We start from the raw sequence: 21,531 nt of genomic DNA on the forward strand, positions 1-21,531 counted from the left end.
CAAATGTGGAGGGAACACAGCTACAGGAACCCAAGAGAGGGAGGTTTGGGCATCCTGAATCTTCAACATCAGGCGGCACTATCAGGAGGCACAGCTCCAATATCTTCTAGAATTGGGTAGGGAGAAATCTGAGAAATATTGGATATTTATGGACGAGGCTGTTGCTGGAAAACATTTATATAAGACTCGCTTTCTTAAAAAAGCACATTGGCCACGGAGCCTCTACCTCTCCCCAGTCACTAAGGCCACCATGGCAGTATGGGATCAAGTGAGCCTACGGAAGGGACTGTCCTCCTCCCCGTCCCCATAGACGCCGCTTATAAGTAATGCCAACTTCACACCGGACCTAGATCATGTGACGTTCTCAGCATGGCAACGGCAAGATGTTGCTCTGTGGGACATCTTTTCGTAGAGGACGGTTTGCTTTCTTTCAACCAGCCCAAGGGGGATTACAAACTCCCAAAGCGGAAACAATGGAATATCTGCTCGTAAGACACCGTCTCATGCATCCGACCACACAGCCCGGAGCGCAGAGACCACTTACCATCTTAGGGTGTTGCTTGGTGATGAAGATGTCAGACAAACATCTAATCAATTAGATATATGGGATATTATGCCAAGCTACCTGGTTCAGTAAAACAGTGGGTCAGCTGCGTTGGGAGGCAGAACTAAGGTGACAATTAACATAGAAGGAGTGGGGAGAGGTGATTTATAGAGCATTGCATACCGCAAGCAATGTGGCCAGTACTAAAACGGCCACCAAGATAGCTACATACTGGTACTTAACTCCAGTGCACCTCCACATGGGTAATCCAGCAAGGTTGGCTAACTGTTGGCGGGGTTGGGGGCTCCCAGGGCACACTGCTTCATTTGTTCTGGAGTGGCCCTAGGATCATGACATACTGGACTACCATCTAAGACAATATTGACAATTATCTTGACACACAACTTCCACGGTTCCCTGCCTACACAATCTTGGGGCTCCCCAATGCACTCAACTTCCCAGTGAAGTCCTGTAGGGGACATTAGATAGGGCTTGCTGCACATCCCAATGCGCTTTGGCTGGCTACACCATCTCTGGCATATCCTGGGGATGGAGAGGGTGACTCTTACAGTGAACTTTGGAGCCAATTTATTGCACTACTCAAAGCGGAGTTCCAAGAGCTCTCATGCCTTAGATACACCTACTGTGCCTAACAGAAGTTAACACCCAGCACAACTTGCAATAGTTTACAAGCTTGTCTACCGATGGGTTATTCAGAGTCATCATGACTAGATATACCGCAATGGGTAATATGGGGAGGGTGGCAGGGGTTTCTGGTTGGGTGGGTTATGCTGTTGCTAAATATGACTATTGTGGAGGGCGCTATGATGCTCCAGATATTGCTGATTCTTAATGCAGAAAATGTACGAAAACATTTTGTTAGACTTGGTGTCCTTGGTGTGGTCTCCCCTAACTTTTTGCCTCTGTTTCCTAGGTTGTTGATGAGTGCTGGACTCTATTTTTGCTGTTTTGTTACTCTGGGCACTTTACCACTACTATCCAGTGCTAAAGTGCAAGTGCTTCTATGTAAAATGTATGTGTAATTGGCTGTCCATGATTGCCATATTTGATTTACTGGTAAGTCCCTCGTACAGTGCACTAGAGGTGCCCAGGGTCTGTAAATCAAAAGCTACTAGTGGGCCTGCAGCACTGGTCGTGCCACCCACATTAGTAGCCCTGTAAACCTGGCTCAGACCTTCCACTGCAGTGTCTGTGTGTGCAGTTTTAAACTGCCAATTGGACTTGGCAAGTGTACCCACTTGCCAGGCCTAAACCTTCCCTTTTCTTACGTATAAGGCACCCCTAAGGTAGGCCCTAGGTAGCCCCATGGGCAGGGTGCAGTGTATGTTTAAGGTGGGACATATACTAATGTGTTTTATATGTCCTGACAGTGAAATACTGCCAAATTCGGCTTCCACTGTTGCAAGGCCCATCTCTCTCATAGGTTAACATGGGGGCTGCCTTTTAATATTATTAAAGCGCAGATTAGATGGACTTATGGAGTTTGGGTCTCTGAACTCACAATTTAAAAAAACATCTTGTAGTGAAGTTGGTTTTGAGATTGTGTGTTTAAAAATGCCACTTTTAGAAAGTTGGCATTTTCTTGCGGTACTGCCTGCCTCATTTTGACCACGGCGGTACCGGCGGTCATAATCCACCAGGATTCGCTGCAAGCAGCACTGCCCTGGAGATTTTGACTCCCTTACCGCCAGCCTGTCCATGACGGTAGATACCGCCATGGACAGGCTGGCAGTAAGGGGACTCGGGCCCCCAGGCATAGCCCCATTGTGCATTTCACTGCCTGAATTTCAGGCAGTGAAATGCACGACGGGTGCTACTGCACCCGCTGCACATCAGCATTGCCGCCGGCTCTATTACGAGTCGGCAGTAATGTTGATGTGACTTTTCCACTGGGCCAGCGGATGGTAACACTGTTACCGTCCGCTGGCCCAGCGGAAAAGTCAAAATAGGGAGCCAGAACTATTGCCAGCACTGGCGGTATTCTGGCACCCGCAGCCTCACGGTCTTCTCAGAAGACCGCCATGGTTGTAATGAGGGCCTCTATAACTCTGACTGTTTGTGGATTCCCTGTCTGGGTTAGTTTGACAGTTGGGCTGTTTGCACCTCTCTCTAAACAGTGACACAAAGGGAGCTGGGGTGTAGCCTGCATATCCTGATGAGTCATCTGTGCTAGGAGGGAGGGGAGGAGTGGTCACTTACACCTGAAAGGGATGTGCCTGCCCTCACCAATACAGTCTCCAACCCCCTGGTGTGTGTCTGGGGCCTGGCCTGGGCAAGGCAGGATCTCACAAACAAGAGAGACTTTCCTTTGAAATAGGCCTATTTCAAAGGCAGAAAAGGGTATAAGAAGAGCACCCAAAACCCTTGAAAATTAGATAACTTGTGGAATCAAGAGGAACCTCTGCCAAGGAGAAGAGCTGAAGAGCTGAGGAGAAGTGCGGCCCTGCATGTGACTGTACTTTGTGGAGCTATCCTGCAATTTCTGCTTCTGCCTGTCAAATGGAACAAAGACTGGATTTTGTTGTGCATTCCTGATTGTGAAGAATCTCCAAGAGATTGAACTGAGCTTGCCTCCTGTTTTTGAAGTCTCAGAGCCATCAAAGACTTCCCCTGTCAGCACCTTGTCTCTCTGCAGAGACTCCTGCCCTGCCAAGTGGTGCCCTATCCAGTTCCTGGGCCATTGAAAGGTGAAGCTGGCAGACTGAAAATCCACGCACAGACATTTTCGATGTAACTTCAGTGACGCGGCTGATAAACGATGCACCGCCGGCTTAGCGGGTGAAATCAATGCTCCACCTGCATCGCGGCTAGAAGATCAACGCAACACAGCTGGAGAAACAACACGCAACACCCGCAAACAGACGTTGATAATGATGCAAACCCCACACAGTGCTGTTTTGTGATACCATGCAACCGTACTTTCAATGCAACATCGCTGGGTGCGGAAAAACAACGCAAAGCCTGCGCGGACCCTAGGTGCCTGTCCGGATTGACGCATCGCTCTCTCGCGGACGAGAAGAAACGACGCACGCTGACCTGACCAGAGGAGGAACAACGCACAGTCTCGCTTGCGAGTGAGAAATCGACCCATTGCTGGCCTTTTCTGACGCACACTTGCATGTGCGGTGTTATTTTGATGCTACCCAGGTACTTTTGTATACTAACAACATTATCACTGTTTTCTAGAGGATTTAACACTCTTATTCTTTCAAAATTCATAACTTGATTTGTGTATGCTGGATGTTTGGTCTTTTTTTGTTTAGATGACAGGATCAGCAGGAACACGAATTCCTAAACCCTCTCCCCTTGGTTCATAATATACATTTGCCAGAGTAACCCTACAGGACCAGGAGTCACATTTACCAGAGCAATAGCTAATCCAACGTTTCCACCATTACTTTTGCCATTTCCACGCTCCTCCCGAGTCTCATTATACAGGGGTGGACGTTCTGACAATAGTACATGTAGAAGACTGACTCCACAGACACTAATACTAACCTCAATCATATCAACTGGTTCCTTTCACTTTCCCTCCTTTTGTTTCTTGTCTCTTTTCTTATCCTTCTCTCCCTCAAATACTTTACTTATCAAGGCTGGATATAAACTAACTCCTTCTATCATATTAGTTCATCCTTTTTGTTCTGCATCCCATCTAACAGCCACATAGGTGCACACTGCTCTTGAAGCTCTTCCCTGATATTTCTCTTTCTCTCTAGCATGAGCAGCACACCCCAAAGCATTAAGTGCCTCATATTGTGCAGGTCAAGGAGGTGGTATTATCTCGTACAACACTCTCTTCAAGTTTTCAATAATTCTCAAATTCAATGTATCATAACGTGAAAACCTCAGTGCATCTTTTTTTTTGTTGATTTTGTGCCAATGACCCAGCCAAATAGATGTATGGAGCCCTACATTTATTGCCATATAATGACCTGGGGTATTTTCAAGAGGTTCCTCTTCTCCCACCCTACTAGGTTTAGGTACATCTCCTCTAAACAAACCTCCTATTACCTTAAACAATTAATTTTTCAAACAAATATCAAAATCAGAAACAGACATTTTGTTCCAGACCATGAAGTAACTCTTTAGCCATACTTCCTTGTTCAACAGTGACAACCAATCAAAACACATCCCCATATAATGTCAACAACCAATACCAGAGTGGCAGTACATCAATCAACCAATACCAGCATGGCACACTGTCTCCCTCCATGCAGCAGCTCACCCTCCTTTACAGTCTGGACACACACACTCTCCTTAATATCAAACACATACAACAAAATACAATACAATAACATTTGTCTGCTCCACTAGAAAATCAGCAGTATCCAGTCACACAAGAGTATCAAACACTTCAAATTAAACCTCCACCTGCAGGGAATCATCCAGATTAGTATAGGTTCACCCTGCCATTAAGATCCACTATACTAACCACCTCACATTCACACAAATATAAACCCCTATCTCAAGTATGCCATCGATGACGTCTCACTATAAGCACCACCAAACTTAGCAGACAATTACAATATGGTGTTTTCTACACCTTTTAACACTATCCCTGGATCTTAGGTCACGTCGGGCCTGATCCTCAACTTCTTTCACTAAACACCATACTCACACAGCATTCAAAACGTCTTCGCAAAACATCTTCCAGACTTCGCAAAACACCTTAAGCGAAACATAAACCACTGCAATGTATAACCCTATTGATACTCTTTCACTGCTGTTACAACTCTCTCCCAAATCTCCGAAACTCTGGCGATCCTCCAAAGTCTGGACATAGACACTAAGGGCTGGGCTCTGGGGACTAACTAATCTAGAATAAAGGGTTCTATCTCTCCTTACTTTGGGATCCCAACCATTATCCCTCTGCTGCTACCTGATAATGATCAGAGCCCATTTTCTTGTTTCTCTTCTTTCGCAGACCTTTTAAGTAGTTCAGAGGGGGTAAAAGGAGTTAAAATTAACACTTTGAATCACTTAACAGTGTAACCTATTTGGTCAGACATTACATCTTGGAGTCAGAGATTTAAGTTCAAAGGTTTATTACAAATCTAAGGCTAAACATATGTAAATAAGGCCCTCCTTACAACCCTGGGGGTCGGTGTTAAAGCGACTGGCGGTAAAAAAAATTGAATCACGACCATGACGGAAGCCGCCAACATAGGCAGCCACTTTAACACTCCGACAGACAGGGCGGTAGCAACAAACACCACGGCGGTCACCGCGAACAGACAGATGGAAGACAATGTACCGCCCACTGTATTATAGAGGCCAATCCGCCAGCTTTTCCGGGGCGGTGCCAATGACATCAAATGTACGGCGGAAACAGTACACTGAAGGGGAACCACTCACCTTTCGACACTCAACGAAGAACCAGGATGCCATGGAGCCCGAGCTGCAGGTCCTGCCCATACTGGTTTACCTCCTCATCTACCAGGAACACCAAAGAAGGCGGCGACGACAGTGAGTACTGCACCTAGCACACAGGGGAGGTCAAAGAGAGTGACACACAGACGTGACACGCAACATCCCCACCCTCACCCACAACACCATTCACACAAACATCCAACAACATTACAGATACACACCGTAACCCCCTGGAAGAACGCAAGGTCAAACGGAATTGAGTTAAATCTGTGGTATTTAGGAACATGCAGATATAGCAAACGAGTATAAAAAATCAGAATAGACATATATTTACATTATGTACAGAAGGCCGTACACTGTCCATTGCAAATGTCGGTGGACCAGTGGGCCCAAAAACCATGGGCAAAGCCCACACTTGATTCCTGCCTCAAAACGGAGAGAACACTGCAGGGGCATCAGGTCGAAAACACACAGGCACCTCAGGGGGAAGGGGAGGGGGCACCTCAGCCAGATGATGGTACTACACCACTGCTCCTCGAGGGGGCAACATGCCCACAGTGATGTCCTGGGGAGTACAAAGCCACAGTCTCTCAAGTGGGTGGATTGCCCACGGCTTGGTCCTGGGGAGTGCACAGCCACAGTCTCTCAAGTGGGTGGTTTGCCCACTGCTTGGTCCTGGGGAGCGCAAAGTCACAGTCTCTCAAGTGGGTGATTTGCCCACTGCTTGGTCCTGGGGAGTGCAAAGCTACAGTCTCTCAAGTGGGTAGTTTGCCTACTGCTTGGTCCTGGGGAGTGCAAAGCCACAGTCTCTCAAGTCTCTCTAGTGGGTGGTTTGCCCACTGATTGGTCCTGGGGAGTGCAAAGCCACAGTCTCTCAAATGGATGCCTTTCTCCACTGGTTCTGGAGGGGGCTTTGTGCCCAGTGTGCTTCATCCTGCCAAGGATTGGGTGAGTGGATGCATCTCTCCACTGGTTCTGGAGGGGGTTTTGTGCGCAGTGTGCTTCATCCTGCCAAGAATTGGGTGAGTGGATGCATCTCTCCACTGGTACTGGAGGGGGCTTTGTGCCCGGGGCTTTCACCTTCAGTGGATTCACCCTCATGGGCCATGTGGGATGCAGCTCCCTCCATCGCCCGTGCATCTGCTCCTCCACCAGATTATGCTAATGCACACAGGGACAGGGTGACAAAACAAGAAGGGGGGATAGACAGTGGATAAACATGGTGTACAATGCCTAATGCCAGCACCTGCACACCTGACACCCACAGGACCCTGCTCAGTAGTAGTTGGCCACTTGTACCATTGGGGTAGGGGTGTTTCCGAGCCTGCAGACAAGGGACCTACCCTGGCATGATCGCCCTGGCCTAGGGGCATCCACAGGCCACACACCCTACCCAGCTAGTTCCTAAAGCGCGCAAAGTCAGCTTTCTGAAACGGTACTCACCCCCTTGTGGCTGTTGTGATGCCCTCAGGTGCCCATCCAACTCCGGATAGGCCACTGCCAGGATGCAGAACATCAGAGGGGTCATGGTGCGACGGGCACCCCTTCCACGTTGGGAGGCCAGTCCCAGCTGGGCCTCCGCCGTCATCTTGGTCCAGCAGTGCAGGTCCTCCAATCTCTTGCGGCAGTGGGTGCTCCGCCTGTGATAGACCACCAGGGTCCAAACCTCCTAGGCGATGGCACACCAAATACCCTTCTTCTGGCTGGTGCTGACCTAGAGGGAAAAGACAGCGGAAAATGTATTTACTCACCCGTCCAAACCGTCATACTCATTGCCCACCAGTTCCCACCCATGCCCTGATGCACATACACTGACCACCTCTCATGCAACATTCAGGCCAGGACGCCTCAGTCCCCACCCTACATGTGGCTTACATACACAGCACTCCCTACATTCATGGGCCAGGCATCATGCTCACAGTGTACTCATCTGTTTGTCTGGAGGACCGTAGAGTAACGTGTACTGGGGGAGAACCCCATCCACCAGTTTCTCCAACTCCTCTGCAGTAAAGGCAGGGGCCCTTATCCCAGACACTCGAGCCATTGTCACTTTCAGACTCAGGTCACAGCAGCACTTGCAGTGCAGGTCCTCTCCTGTTGATGGTCAGGTAGAAAGTGAGTGAATAGATAAAAAATGGCGGTGACGTCCGCGGCGGTGCATACCGTCACCACCGGCGTACATCACCATTGGCTCCTGGAACCCATAGGGCCCAATGATAACCAATTCGGAGCTGCCCGGCGGTCTTCGACCGCCTACCACGACGCTGCACAACGCCAGCACAGTTACCACATTTCCCCTTCTCCCTCCTCACAGGTCAGGCAGACGCCATATCAGGCATGGCACCCAACTGCGTCACAGCACAAATTGGCACATATACTGACTCAAGTTCACACACACTGCTTCTGTGACATTCATGCATACACAGTTGTGCTATCTCTGTGGGAAATGAACTTCTGCTCACCATTCTCTTCCATAGACTACAACCGCTGAGGCAGATGATGAGATGGCGCATCCTCCGGTATACAGACCCCTGGTAGACCTGTCGACAATGGAGGATCATAATCACATACCGGCTTGATCATGCCACAATCCAAGAACTGTGTGCCCAATTGGAGCCAGACCTGATGTCAGCTATCCTCCACCCCACCGGAATATCCCCTCTTGTGCAAGTCCTGTCAGTGCTCCATTTCCTGGCAAGTAGCTCCTTTCAAACTACAGTGGCCATGGCATCAGGAATGTCTCAGCCAATGTTCTCTAACGTGTTGACCAGAGTGTTGTCAGCCCTGCTGAAACACATGCGCAGCTACATTGTGTTCCCCCAGGTGGAAGATTTGGCCACAGTGAAAGCTGACTTCTATGCCCTGGGACATATATCAACATCATTGGTGCCATTGATGGTACACATGTGGCATTTGTCCCCACCCGCAGAAATGAACAGGTCTACAGGAATAGAAAAAGCTATCATTTGATGAATGCCAGATCGTGTGTTTGGCGGACAAGTACATCTCCCAAGTGAATGCCTAATATCCTGGCTCTGTGCATGACACCTATATCTTGAGAAATAGCAGCATCCCTTATGTGATGGCCCAACTCCAGAGACACCTGGTGTGGCTAATAAGTGAGGCCAAGGTCCCCACACAGTATATGTAGGTGTCTGGGTATGGGGTTGTCCCTAAGGGTTAGTGTGTGTCTCACTATTGTCCCTTGATATTTACAGGTGACTCTGGTTACCCCAACTTCTCATGGCTACTGACCACAGTGAGGAATCCCAGGACAAGGGCACAGGAACGTTACAATGAGGCACATGGGCGAACAAGGAGGATAATTGAGTGGACCTTCGGCCTCCTGAAGGCCAGGTTCCGGTGCCTCCATCTAACAGGTGGATCCCTGTACTACTCATCGAAGAAGGTGTGCCAGATCATCGTGGCATGCTGTATGTTTCACAACCTGGCATTGAGATGCCATGTACCTTTCCTGATGGAGGATAGGCCTGGTGATGGTCTTGTGGCAGCAGTGGAGCCTGTGGACAGTGAGGAAGAGGAGGCAGATAAAGAAGATGTGGACAACAGAACAAACATTATCCAGCAGTACTTCCAGTGACACACAGGTAAGAGATTGTAACGCCTCTTCACATTTCAGTATACTTTAGGACATTGTACATGGCATCATCTTACTCTCTGTGTATGGCCACTGACTGTTCCCTTTGGGTTGCCTTTTTTCAGATCTGTGTACCCCATTCTGGCTTCTGCTATGTTTACTGCTGCCCACCAACTTTCATACATTGCTATGATTCAATGAACTTGAATAATGCAATGCTTTGAGAATGTTGTATGAATACATCTTTCCAGTCATTACACTGACTCCAGTATGGTTTATATTTCCATGGTGTTTATTTTTTGTGCTAAATAGTATGGGGGTAGGGGAAAGGGGCTGGGGTGATGGTGGAAGACGGTCCATGGTAGAGTCCAGTCTCTTGGTATCACAGGTGTATTGTGTAGGAAAGTACCATCTTGCCTGGCATGTTACCCGCATATTTCACTGTATATATGTTGTTTTAGAGTATGTGTCACTGGGACCCTGCCAGCCAGGGCCCCAGTGCTCATAAGTGTGCCCTGTATGTATTCCCTGTGTGATGACTAACTGTCTCACTGAGGCTCTGCTAACCAGAACCTCAGTGGTTATGCTCTCTCTGCTTTCCAAATTGTCACTAACAGGCTAGTGACCAATTTCACCAATTCACATTGGCATACTGGAACACCCTTATAATTCCCTAGTATATGGTACTGAGGTACCCAGGGTATTGGGGTTCCAGGAGATTCCTGTGGGCTGCAGCATTTCTTTTGCCACCCATAGGGAGCTCTGACAATTATTACACAGGCCTGCCACTGCAGCCTGAGTGAAATAATGTCCACGTTATTTCACAGCCATTTACCACTGCACTTAAGTAACTTATAAGTCACCTATATGTCTAACCTTCACCTGGTGAAGGTTGGGTGCAGAGTTACTTAGTGTGTGGGCACCCTGGCACTAGCCAAGGTGCCCCCATATCGTTCAGGGTAAATTCCCCGGACTTTGTGAGTGCGGGGACACCATTTCACGCATGCACTATACATAGGTCACTACCTATGTATAGCGTCACAATGGTAACTCCGAACATGGCCATGTAACATGTCTAAGATCATGGAATTGTCACCCCAATGCCATTCTGACATTGGGGAGACAATTCCATGATCCCCGGGTCTCTAGCACAGAACCCGGGTACTGCCAAACTGCCTTTCCCGGGGTTTCACTGCAGCTGTTGCTGCTGCCAACCACTCAGACAGGTTTCTGCTCTCCTGGGGTCCAGCCAGACCCTGCCCAGGAAGGCAGAACAAAGGACTTCCTCAGAGAGAGGGTGTTACACCCTCTCCCTTTGGAAAAGGTGTCAGGGCTGGGAGGAGTAGCCTCCCCCAGCCTCTGGAAATGCTTTGATGGGCACAGATGGTGCCCATCTCTGCATAAGCCAGTCTACACCGGTTCAGGGATCCCCCAGCCCTGCTCTGGCACAAAACTGGACAAAGGAAAGGGGAGTGACCACTCCCCTGACCTGCACCTCCCAGGGGAGGTGCCCAGAGCTCCTCCAGCGTGCCCCAGACCTCTGCCATCTTGGATTCAGAGGTGTGCTGGCACACTGGACTGCTCTGAGTGGCCAGGGCCAGCAGGTGACGTCAGAGACTCCTTCTGATAGGCTCTTACCCTTCTTACTAGCCTATCCTCCTTCCTAGGTAGCCAAACATCCTTTTCTGGCTATTTAGGATCTCTGCTTTGGGGAATTCTTCAGATACCGAATGCAAGAGCTCACCAGAGTTCCCTCTTCACCTTCTGCCAAAGGATCGACCGCTGACTGCTCAGGACGCCTGCAAAACCACAACAAAGTAGCAAAGACGACTACTGCAACCTTGAATCGCTTCATCCTACCGGCTTTCTCGCCTGTTTCCTGGTGGTGCATGCTCTGGGGGTAGCCTGCCTCCTTCTTGCACCAGGAGTTCCGAAGAAATTTCCCGTGGGTCGACGGAATCTTCCCCCTGCAACCGCAGGCAACAAAAGACTGCATCACCTGTCCTCTGGGGCCCCTCTCAGCACGACGAGCGTGGTTCCTGTAACTCAGCAACTCTGTCCAAGTGACTCCCACAGTCCAGTGACTCTTCAGTCCAAGTTTGGTGGAGGTAAGTCCTTGCCTTCCCACGCTAGACTGCATTGCTGGGTACCACGTGATTTGCAGCTGCTCCAGCTCCTGTGCACTCTTCCAGTATTTCCTTCGTGCACAGCCAAGCCTGGGTCCCCGACACTCTAACCTGCAGTGCACAACCTTCTGAGTTGTCCTCCGGCGTCGTGGAACTCCCTTTTGTGACTTCGGGTGGACTCCGGTTCACTCCTCTTCTAAGTGCCTGTTCCGGTACTTCTGAGGGTGCTGCCTGCTTTTGTGAGGGCTCCCTGACTTGCTGGGCGCCCCCTCTGTCTCCTCATCCAAGTGGTGACATCCTGGTCCCTCCTGGGCCACAGCAGCATCCAAAAACCCTAACCACGACCCTTGCAGCTAGCAAGGCTTGTTTGCGGTCTTTCTGCATGGGAACACCTCTGCAAGCTTCTTCATGACGTGGGACATCCATCCTCCAAAGGGGAAGTTCCTAGTCCTCTTCGTTCTTGCAAAACACCAAGCTTCCTCCATCCAGTGGCAGCTCCTTTGCACCCTCAGCTGGCATTTCCTGGGCATCTGCCCACTCTCGACACTGTCGCGACTCTTGGACTTGGTCCTCTTGTCTTACAGATACTCAGGTCTGGAAATCCACTGTTGATGCATTGTTGGTGTTCGTTTTCCTTGCAGAATCCCCCTATCACGACTTCTGTGCTCTCTGGGGGTTGTAGGTGCACTTTACACCTACCATACAGGGTCTTGGGGTGGGCTATTTTTCTAACCCTCACTGTTTTCTTACAGTCCCAGCGACCCACTACAAGCTCACATAGGTTTGGGGTCCATTCGTGGTTCGCATTCCACTTTTGGAGTATATGGTTTGTGTTGCCCCTATACCTATGTGTTCCTATTGCAATCTACTGTAACTTTACACTGCTTGCATTACTTCCTTTTGCTATTACTGCATATTTTTGGTATTGTGTACATATATCTTGTGTATATTTGGCATCCTCATACTGAGGGTACTCACTGAGATACTTTTGGCATATTGTCACAAAAATAAAGTACCTTTATTTTTAGTATATCTGTGTATTGTGTTTTCTTATGATATTGTGCATATGACACATGTGGTATAGTAGGAGCTTTGCATGTCTCCTAGTTCAGCCTAAGCTGCTCTGCTATAGCTACCTTCTATCAGCCTAAGCTGCTAGAAACACCTCTTCTACACTAATAAGGGATAACTGGACCTGGTACAGAGTGTAAGTACCCCTTGGTACCCACTACAAGCCAGGCCAGCCTCCTACACATTGTCCAATGGGGCATAGGAAGGGGAGTAATGGCAGTTCAAGGTGGACAGGGGAACAGAGTGGGACAGAAGGGTGACAATCAGGAGAGTCCTATTTCCTGGCGGGGGTCTTGGCAATGTTCTCTGTCTTGTGCCTGGATCACAGGGACCGTTTGCGAGGTGGTTCTCCTTCTGCAGGGGGTGGGGTGCTGGTGGCCTGTTGGTCCTGTGGCCTGCTGGTCCTGTGGCGGGGCCGCCTGTCCACTAGCGCCGCCCGAGGTGGGAGGCTGTTCCTCGGTTTGGCTAGTGTCAGGGGCCCTTTGTTGTGCCACTGCCTCCCTCATGGTCTTGCCCATGTCAGCTAGCACCCCTCCTATGGTGACCAGGATGCTGTAGATGTTTTTTAGGTCATCCCTGATCGCAAGGTACTGTCCCTCCTGCAGCCACTGGGTCTCCTGCAACTTGGCCCGTACCGTGCCCATAGTCTCCTGGGAATGGTGGTATGCTCCTATGATGTTTGAGAGTGCCTCATGGAGTGTCGGTTTCCTTGGCCTGTCCTCCCCCTGTCGCACAGAAGTCCTCCCAGCTTCCATGTTGTCATGTGTCTCTGTCCCCTGAACCATGTGCCCACTGCCACTGACCCCAGGTCCCGCTAGTCCTGTGTTTGTGGGGTTGCCTGGGGACCCTGTACTGGTGGACACACTGCTGATTGACGTGTCCTGGGGAAAGTGGCATGGGCCCACTGGGTGGGTGCTGTGCTGGTGTTTCCTGAGGGGGGATGCTCTGTGGTGGTATGGGACTGTGGCAGGGGAACCGACTGTCCAGAGGTCCCTGATGGGCCAGGTTGGTCATCGTGATCCAGGCGTGCAGAGCTGCTGTCATCACTGTGGGCCTCTTCTGGGGGGGGGACGGGATGTAGGTGGCACCTCCTCTCCGGTGACGTTGGCTAGAGGTCCTGTTGAGATGCAAATGCATTGTTATTGTACCTGTGTGTGCCATCTTGTGTGATGGGTGTGTTTCCCTTATATAATAGTGGTTTCTCTGTCACATTGGCCTTGTGTGATTGCTGATTGTGTGAGCTGGGTGAGTCTCTCTACTGAGCATGCTGGGGTGATGGGTGTCCAAGCATTGGTGTTGCATGCAGGGCTTGGTATTGGGATGTGTGGGTTGTGATGGTGTGGTAAATGTGAGGTGATAGAGTGATGGGAGTGAGGGTGAGGGTGGGGATATGTGAAGGCATGCAGGTAGGGGGGAATAAAGTAGTTAAGGCTTGCCTTACCAGAATCCAGTCCTCCTGCTACTCCTGCAAGGCCCTCAGGATGCATGATCGCCAAGACTTGCTCCTCCCATGTTGTTAGGTGTGGGGGAGGAGAGGGGGGTCCACCGCCAGACCTCTGTACAGCAATCTGGTGTCTTGATACCACGGAACGCACCTTCCCCCGTAGGTTGCTCCATCTCTTCCTGGTGTCATCCCTGGTTCTTGGGTGCTGTCCCACAGCGTTGATCCTGTCAACGATTCTCCGCCATAACTCCATCTTCCTTGCAATGGATGTCTGCTGCACCTGTGATCTGAATAGCTGTGGCTCTACCCGGATGATTTCCTCCACCATGACCCTTAGATCCTCAGAAAACCTGGGGTGTCTTTAAGGTGCCATGGATGTGCTGTGAGTGATATGTGCGAGGTGATGTGTGGGGTGATGTGTTGGGGTGTATACTGTGATGTAGGTTGATAGTGCATGAGTGAAGGTGTTCTGTGTCTGTGTTGGGTGTGTGCTGTTTGCTTGTCTTTGAGTGCTTGGTCTCTATTTTTTTAGTTGAAAGGGTTGTGGGTAATGTGGGTGTGTGTTTTATAGTGTTGTGAGTGTGTGGGTGTGGTGTGGGTGTCAGGTGTGTGTATTTTGAATTGTCCAATGTGGTGTTGTTTTGTAAGTGTGTGTATATTTTGAGCGCAACGCAGTGGCGGCTGGTGAGGTTTGTGAGTGGTGGGGCTGGGCTCGGCAGCGTGGCGGGGGATGGGCGTGCACATTTAAAAAAAAAAAAAGAAATCGCATTCGCAGCCCATAGTAACAGATTAGAACACATGCCTATCAGCAACAATTTCCCCTGACTTAAGGTTTGCAATAATATCCGCAGTAATATTTTCCTTTTAACTAGCCCTCTGCCTACTCTTGCCTCACAAAGACTATTTTAAGGCTAAGGCTTTACGAGGCTCAGGCCTCAGGACGCGTGTGAAATTAATCTGGCGCTGTATTTGGAATAAATCGCATATTGCCTTTGATATGCCCTGTGCTTCGTTTACGGCGTTGTTCAAGTGTTAACCGACTGAGAGGATTGTTTTTAAGAGCCCTTCACCTCACCTGCCTTCAAAGCACTGAAACGTTTGGCGCCTGTGCTGTACATTTCACACTTTTGGTGCACTGAATGTCCCCGAGTTTTTATTACGAGCCCAGACTCTAATTAAACGTTCCGTTAAAGAAACTGTTATTTTTTCATTGTACTACTAAACTAGTGCACGATCTCTGCAAGAATTAAATACATTTCAGAAAGAGTTCAGGTTTTAATCTCAATCCCAGCTGTGATCGAACCTTACCTTTCCTTGGTAAATAACCCCTAGCGTGGATTTTATTTAACTAATTGATCGAACATGGCACATTTTTGTGTAAATTCCTTATTGCGGTTGACGTATCCTATGCTGCCCCTGTGACTGCAGTCCTTGCAAAGCACATTGCTCTTTATATTGCTTTGTGTATGTTATGTGGTGTCTAGAAAGGGACATCCTGCCGGCCCGAGACCAAACGAGAACCAATCAGCGCTTGATTTAGTTGAGACATTTATGGTATATTATTTCATATTCAATATTCACTAATTCACATACCTGATTTTCGGTAAACTCAATCCATCAAACGTTCGATGCACTGCAGCACTGTGTGAAAAATTGCCGCCTGCCACAGCCACACCCTTTCCCAATTCCCAGCTCGTCACAGGGTGAGAGGTCCCACCCACGCCCTCTGCCTCTGGGAAGTTGGGAAAGGGTGGGGTGAATGCTCTCCACTCCCTGATTGACGTGGAGGCTAAGCGCTTCAGGGCTTGAAATAAAAACGCCCGGGGCTAACTTGGCCTCCGCGTCATCAGGGGGTGGAGACAAGGCCTTTATGATGGGTCTTTGCTGAAGCTGATGACCTCACAGGCCTCAGGGCTGTGAGATTATCAGCCCGGCAAATAGACTCACTTTGGGCCTGCATTTGAAGTGAGCATGTGACGTCAGTCACGTCACTTCACTTGTCGAGCAACATTAATGCTCGACACTCGGTGAGTGGCTGTTTTATAACGTTTTTATAAAATTACAACAGGGTATTATAATAATTTTTTAATTTTAAAAACGATCGCTTTTTTTGATCGCTTTGTGAAGGAGGGCGGAGCCCCGACGCCCATGTAGAGAAACTGCCACTGGCGCAACGGTATGTACCGCCAATGGTTTACCACGGTTGAAAGACCGCCGCGTTGATTCATGGAACGTGATACTGTGCGTATATTCCTGTTGGCATAACGGTGTGGGTTTTTGTACCGCCAGTTTGTCACTGACCTTTAGTGTGGCGGACTTGGGTGGGTGTCTGTATTGTGGCAGTGGTCTCTGTGTGGGTCATAATACCCGTGTCAGATTACCGCTGCAATCACGGTATCTTGGCAGCCGTTGGCACGGCGGTAAGCAGGATTTACCACCAGGGTTGTAATGAGGGCCTAAGTCTCAGAAACATGCTATATAAGTACAGAGTCACAAAAGGTGAAGTAAAGCATTGAAACAGATTAAAGGGTACAAGCATAAGGCATGGAAGAATCTCAGCTGCAGCAATGCAGGCGATAAGAAATAGCATTTGGTGATCAGTATACAAGTCGTGGCCTAATCATTTGAAAACTAATCTAAACTAAATATTTTAGCTCAGCTATGGGGAACCCTAATTATTTTTCAGGAAATACAGGAAATGATAGAAACAAAAGGAAAGTGTCAGCATTACAGCAACCTAAGTAGAAGTTCTTATAGAGAGGTGCACGTAGTATGAAGCCACTCAACCAGATTAGGAATAGAGGGTTCTGTATCTCTCAAATTCCAAGGTAATCTGCTATTGCCAAAGGGTAAAGAGGTCTGCTCTTATCTAGCTAAATGAATACCAATTTAGACCTTGCAGAACCTTTGAGTGTAGGAGGCTGGCCTGGTTTGTAGTGGGTATCTAAGGTACATACACCTTATACCAGGTCCAGTTATCCCTTATTAGTGAAATGTAGGCAGTGTTCTAGCAGCTTAGGCTGTCTAGAGGTAGCTGTAGCAGAGCAGTTTAGGCTGAACTAGGAGATGTGCAAAGCTCCAGCAATACCACTATAGTTACACAGTACTTATACACAATAAAATACAATACTCAGTGTTACCAAAAATAAAGGTACTTTATTTTAGTGGTACAAGGCCGAAAATATCTTAAAGGCAATACTCCTTCTAGAGGTATGTATTATACACAATAAATACACTAGTAACCAAAATCAGGTAAGTAAACAGTCATAGAATAGTGCAAACAGAAGAAAATACAATAGATTGCAATGGGCCTAGGGGCAACACAAACCATATACTAAAATAGTGGAATGCGAATGTCGATTTCCCCCCTTGGTAAGTGTAGCGTGTAGAGAGGCACTGGGAGTGTAACAAAACACCAATGGTAAGTAAAGTACCCCACCCCAGAGCCCAGGAAAGCATGAGTAAAGTACAGCAAGTTTCCTCAGGACACACTACAAGTCCTGATAAAGGATTTTGCAAGAACCAAGCAACAAACGATGGATTCCTGGACCTGTGGATAGAGGAGACCAAGTCCAGAAGTTGAAGAAGAGTCCAAAAGCCCCTGCCAACCTGGAAGAAGATGCAAAAGTGGATTCTCTGGTCAGAAGAAAAGTACAGAAAAGCACCAAAGAAGATGGCTGCGGGTTCCTGCTTGGTGCAGATGATGTCCCACGTCGAGTTGTTGGATGCAGGCTGTTTGCGTCACTGGATTCCACCAACAAGCCTTGGTTCATGCAAACGTGTGTTTTGCATCAAAGAGGAGCTGCCCGGACCCAGGAGGGACCTGGGGGTCTCAACTCAGACTGAGGAAACAGATGGGTCTCCCAGCACTTCAGAGAGCCCTCAGAAGACCAGGCAGCACCCACGGGAGTCCCAGGACATGGGGACAAATGAGTTGCAAAGTGCAGTCATTGCAGCACTACACAGGAGGATCCCACGGCACCAGAGAACAACTCAGAGAGCTCTGCATTGCAGGATGGAGTGCTGGGGACCTGGGCTAAGCTGTGCAAGAAGAACTTTTGGAAGAAGTGCACAGAAGCCCAAGGAGCTGCACAGGGGTAATGTCTGGCACGAGGAGGCAAGCTCTTACCTCCACAAAATTTGAACAGCTGAACCTTTGGAAAGTCAGGGTCACTTTGGTCCACCACCTTTGTTCCAGGGATCAATCTCGTTGACAGGAGAGGAGCGCCAGAGTACAGGTCTCATCGTAAAAGGGTGCCAGCCTAAGCAGGGAAATGACTCAGTCACTCCACAGGAGATTCCTTCGGTCCTTCTGGTGCAGGGTGAAGACAGGCAGTCCTCAGAGTGTGCACACCTAGGAAACTGTTGCAGTTGCTGGCTGGATCTGAATTTGCATGTCACAGGAGTCGTCCTGGATACTTTGTTGCAGTTACAGCGGTTCCTGGAGCAGTCTGCGGTTGATCCGACGGTCAGAAGCTGAAGCAGAGGATGCAGAGGAGTCCTGGAAGAATCTTGCAAACCGAATCTGAGGAAACACCCTGAGGAGAGACCCTAAAGAGCCCTGAGAGGGGGATTGGCTACCTACCCAGGTATGCACCTATCAGGAGGGGTCTCTGACATCACTCAGCGTTCTCAGAGGGTCCCCACACCTTGGAATCCAAGATGGCTAACACCAGGGAAACTCTAGAGGAGCTATGGGCACCACTCCCCTTTCCTTTGTCCAGTTTCAAGCCAGAGGAGGGATTGGGGATCCCTGAACCAGTGTAGACTGGCTTATGCAAGGAGGGCACCATCTGTGCCCTTCAAAGCATTTCCAGAGGCTGTGGGAGGCTATGCCTCCCAAGCCTGTAACACCTATTTCCAAAGGGAGAGGGTGTAACACCCTCCTTCCAAGGGAACTGTATTGTTCTGCCTTCCTGGGATTGCGCTGCTCAGTCCCCAGGAGGGCAAAATCCTGTCTGTGAGGTGGCAGCAGCTTAGGTTGCAAAGGAAACCTCAGAGAGCAGGTTTGGCAGTACTGGGGTCTGTGGTGGGGCCCAAGGGTGCATGGGATTGCCCCCTCAGTACCAGATTTGGATTGGGGGGACAATTCCATGATCTTAGACACGTCACAATGCCGTATTCGGAGTTACCATTGTGAAGCTACATATATGTATTGGCATATATGTAGTGCACGCTTACAATGGCGTCCCCTTTTCACTCAGGCTGCAGTGGAAGTCCTGATGAAAGGTTTGAATGAGCTCTTTATGGGTGGCAAAAGAAATGCTGCAGCCCATAAGGATCTCCTGGAACCCCAATATCATATACTAGGGACATACAAGGGGGTTCCAGTGTGCCAATCGGAATTGGAATATAGAGTCACTAATGTAAAGTTACCAATTTGGTAAGTAAAGAGAGCATAAGCACTGAAAGTTCTGGTTTGCAGAACTTCAGTGACACAGTCAAGCATACTGACAACAGACATAGGCCACAAACTATGAGAACTGGGGTCGTGGCTAGCAGGATCCCAGTGAGACAGGCAAAACACACTGACAAATAGGGTTTTAACTATGAGCACTGGGGTCCTGGCTAGCAGGATCCCAGTGAGAAAGTAAAAACACACTGACAAACATTCACAAACAGGCCAAAAATGGGCGTAGCCATGCTAGAAATAGGTTACTATCTAAACGTCGAGAATCCGATTCATCAATACCAGTAGTTTTCCATCTTTCATGCACAATTGGAATTGGCAACTCCCATCAAATTCTCATTGAGTCGAACATCAGGACGACCTTGAGAGCCTTTAGTAGCACAACACACAAATAGGAGTCTTCCTTCTCAGTTCGTTAGTGCTCCCTATGTCCTTGCCAAAATATCTGTCTGTATCCTACTATAGTAAATCCATAACATGCCTTTCATTAACTGTAGACTCAGATGGGTGTAACTGCAAATAAAGAATGATGCAACGCGAGGAAACTCCAGGTTGAAGGTTAGACACACAATCAACAATTCAGACCTTTAGTCAATCTAATTTAGCATGATACTTCAATGCACATTCAAAATACAAGATTATACATACATTTTCAACTAGTCTCTCAACAATTTATAAATTATCTGTAAGTTCACCATAATATCTTACTCAAAATACGTGAATATAAATGTGCACAAGTATTAAACTCCAGCATGCTAAAATCATCATTTGAATGCTCATTATTCATCTCCCACTGTGAATGCTCCTTCAATGATACTTTGGATGCTCCAATATATGTTAGTAGTATCAAACACGTGATATATGCATTGTTGGTTACAATTCTGTATCACTCTTGCAGTGCATATTAGCACAGCCAAAGTTATCTGTTTTTAATGTTTTAATTTAATTCTGCTAATGATTTTACTTACACAACCATCACTGTTAACAAATGAATAGAGATTTGTTACTAAGTTCACACAGAAAGGTGCAGCATTTCTAAAGAAAGTGAATTATGTGAGCATGTAAGAGAAATAACATTGTAGTTGTTAAGAAAAGTTTCATTCAACATCACGGTCTATAGACTATTTTATTCTTGGTGAGAAGATGAGGAGTGGTCTTGTCCTCATGAGGGCATCAAAAGATGATTGGCTGGTTGAAGAAAGAGGAACCAGGGAACTGAAGCACTGAAAATATGTGATGCCTATAACAGTGCATGATCCCAGAGTAGGGTAACTGCATTCCTAGGCCTTTCGTTCACAGAGCAGTCTGCTTTGTCATTTTCCAGGCTGAGACTTAACTGTGTTTCCTGAATGTCTCTTTATGGCAAGATCTGCTTTGATTGATTATTGAATATTGAGCTAATTTGGCGCTGAAGCTTTATGCTTATTGACTTCTCTTTCATGGGAACTCTTTATGGGTTCTAACTGACACCCTTTCTGTTCCCACTCCTAGAATAGGGACTTTTTCCTTTTTAGGATGCCATTAATGTTTTTCTTTTGTTTTATTGATTACTTATTTTGATTATCTTCAAAACTAATGACTGATATGGATGAATTTAAATTCTGTTTTTGATAAAGATAATTCACAAAAAGATTTGTTTAATAAAACCCTGAAAACTCATACTAAATCCTCATCATAGACTGAAAATAGAATTGGGATTGTGGTGACAATTTAATGGGTTGTACTGTTCTTGGTTAATCCTAGCCAATGACACAGATCCATTGGCCTGTGACTAACAACAACAATTTCTCTCTGATGAAAGGTATATTTGTCTCATAAACCGATACCTTTACTAAGATCAGCAACCCAGAAGCTAAAAGATAAGAAATTGGTCAATGCACAGAACATGATAAGGAGACATTGAAAGCAGGTGTCAAATATCTCATGGATTCGCCATGAAGACTACAA

Source organism: Pleurodeles waltl, chromosome 2_2 (genome assembly GCF_031143425.1).
Source record: "Pleurodeles waltl isolate 20211129_DDA chromosome 2_2, aPleWal1.hap1.20221129, whole genome shotgun sequence".
In the NCBI taxonomy this organism is placed as follows: domain Eukaryota; kingdom Metazoa; phylum Chordata; class Amphibia; order Caudata; family Salamandridae; genus Pleurodeles; species Pleurodeles waltl.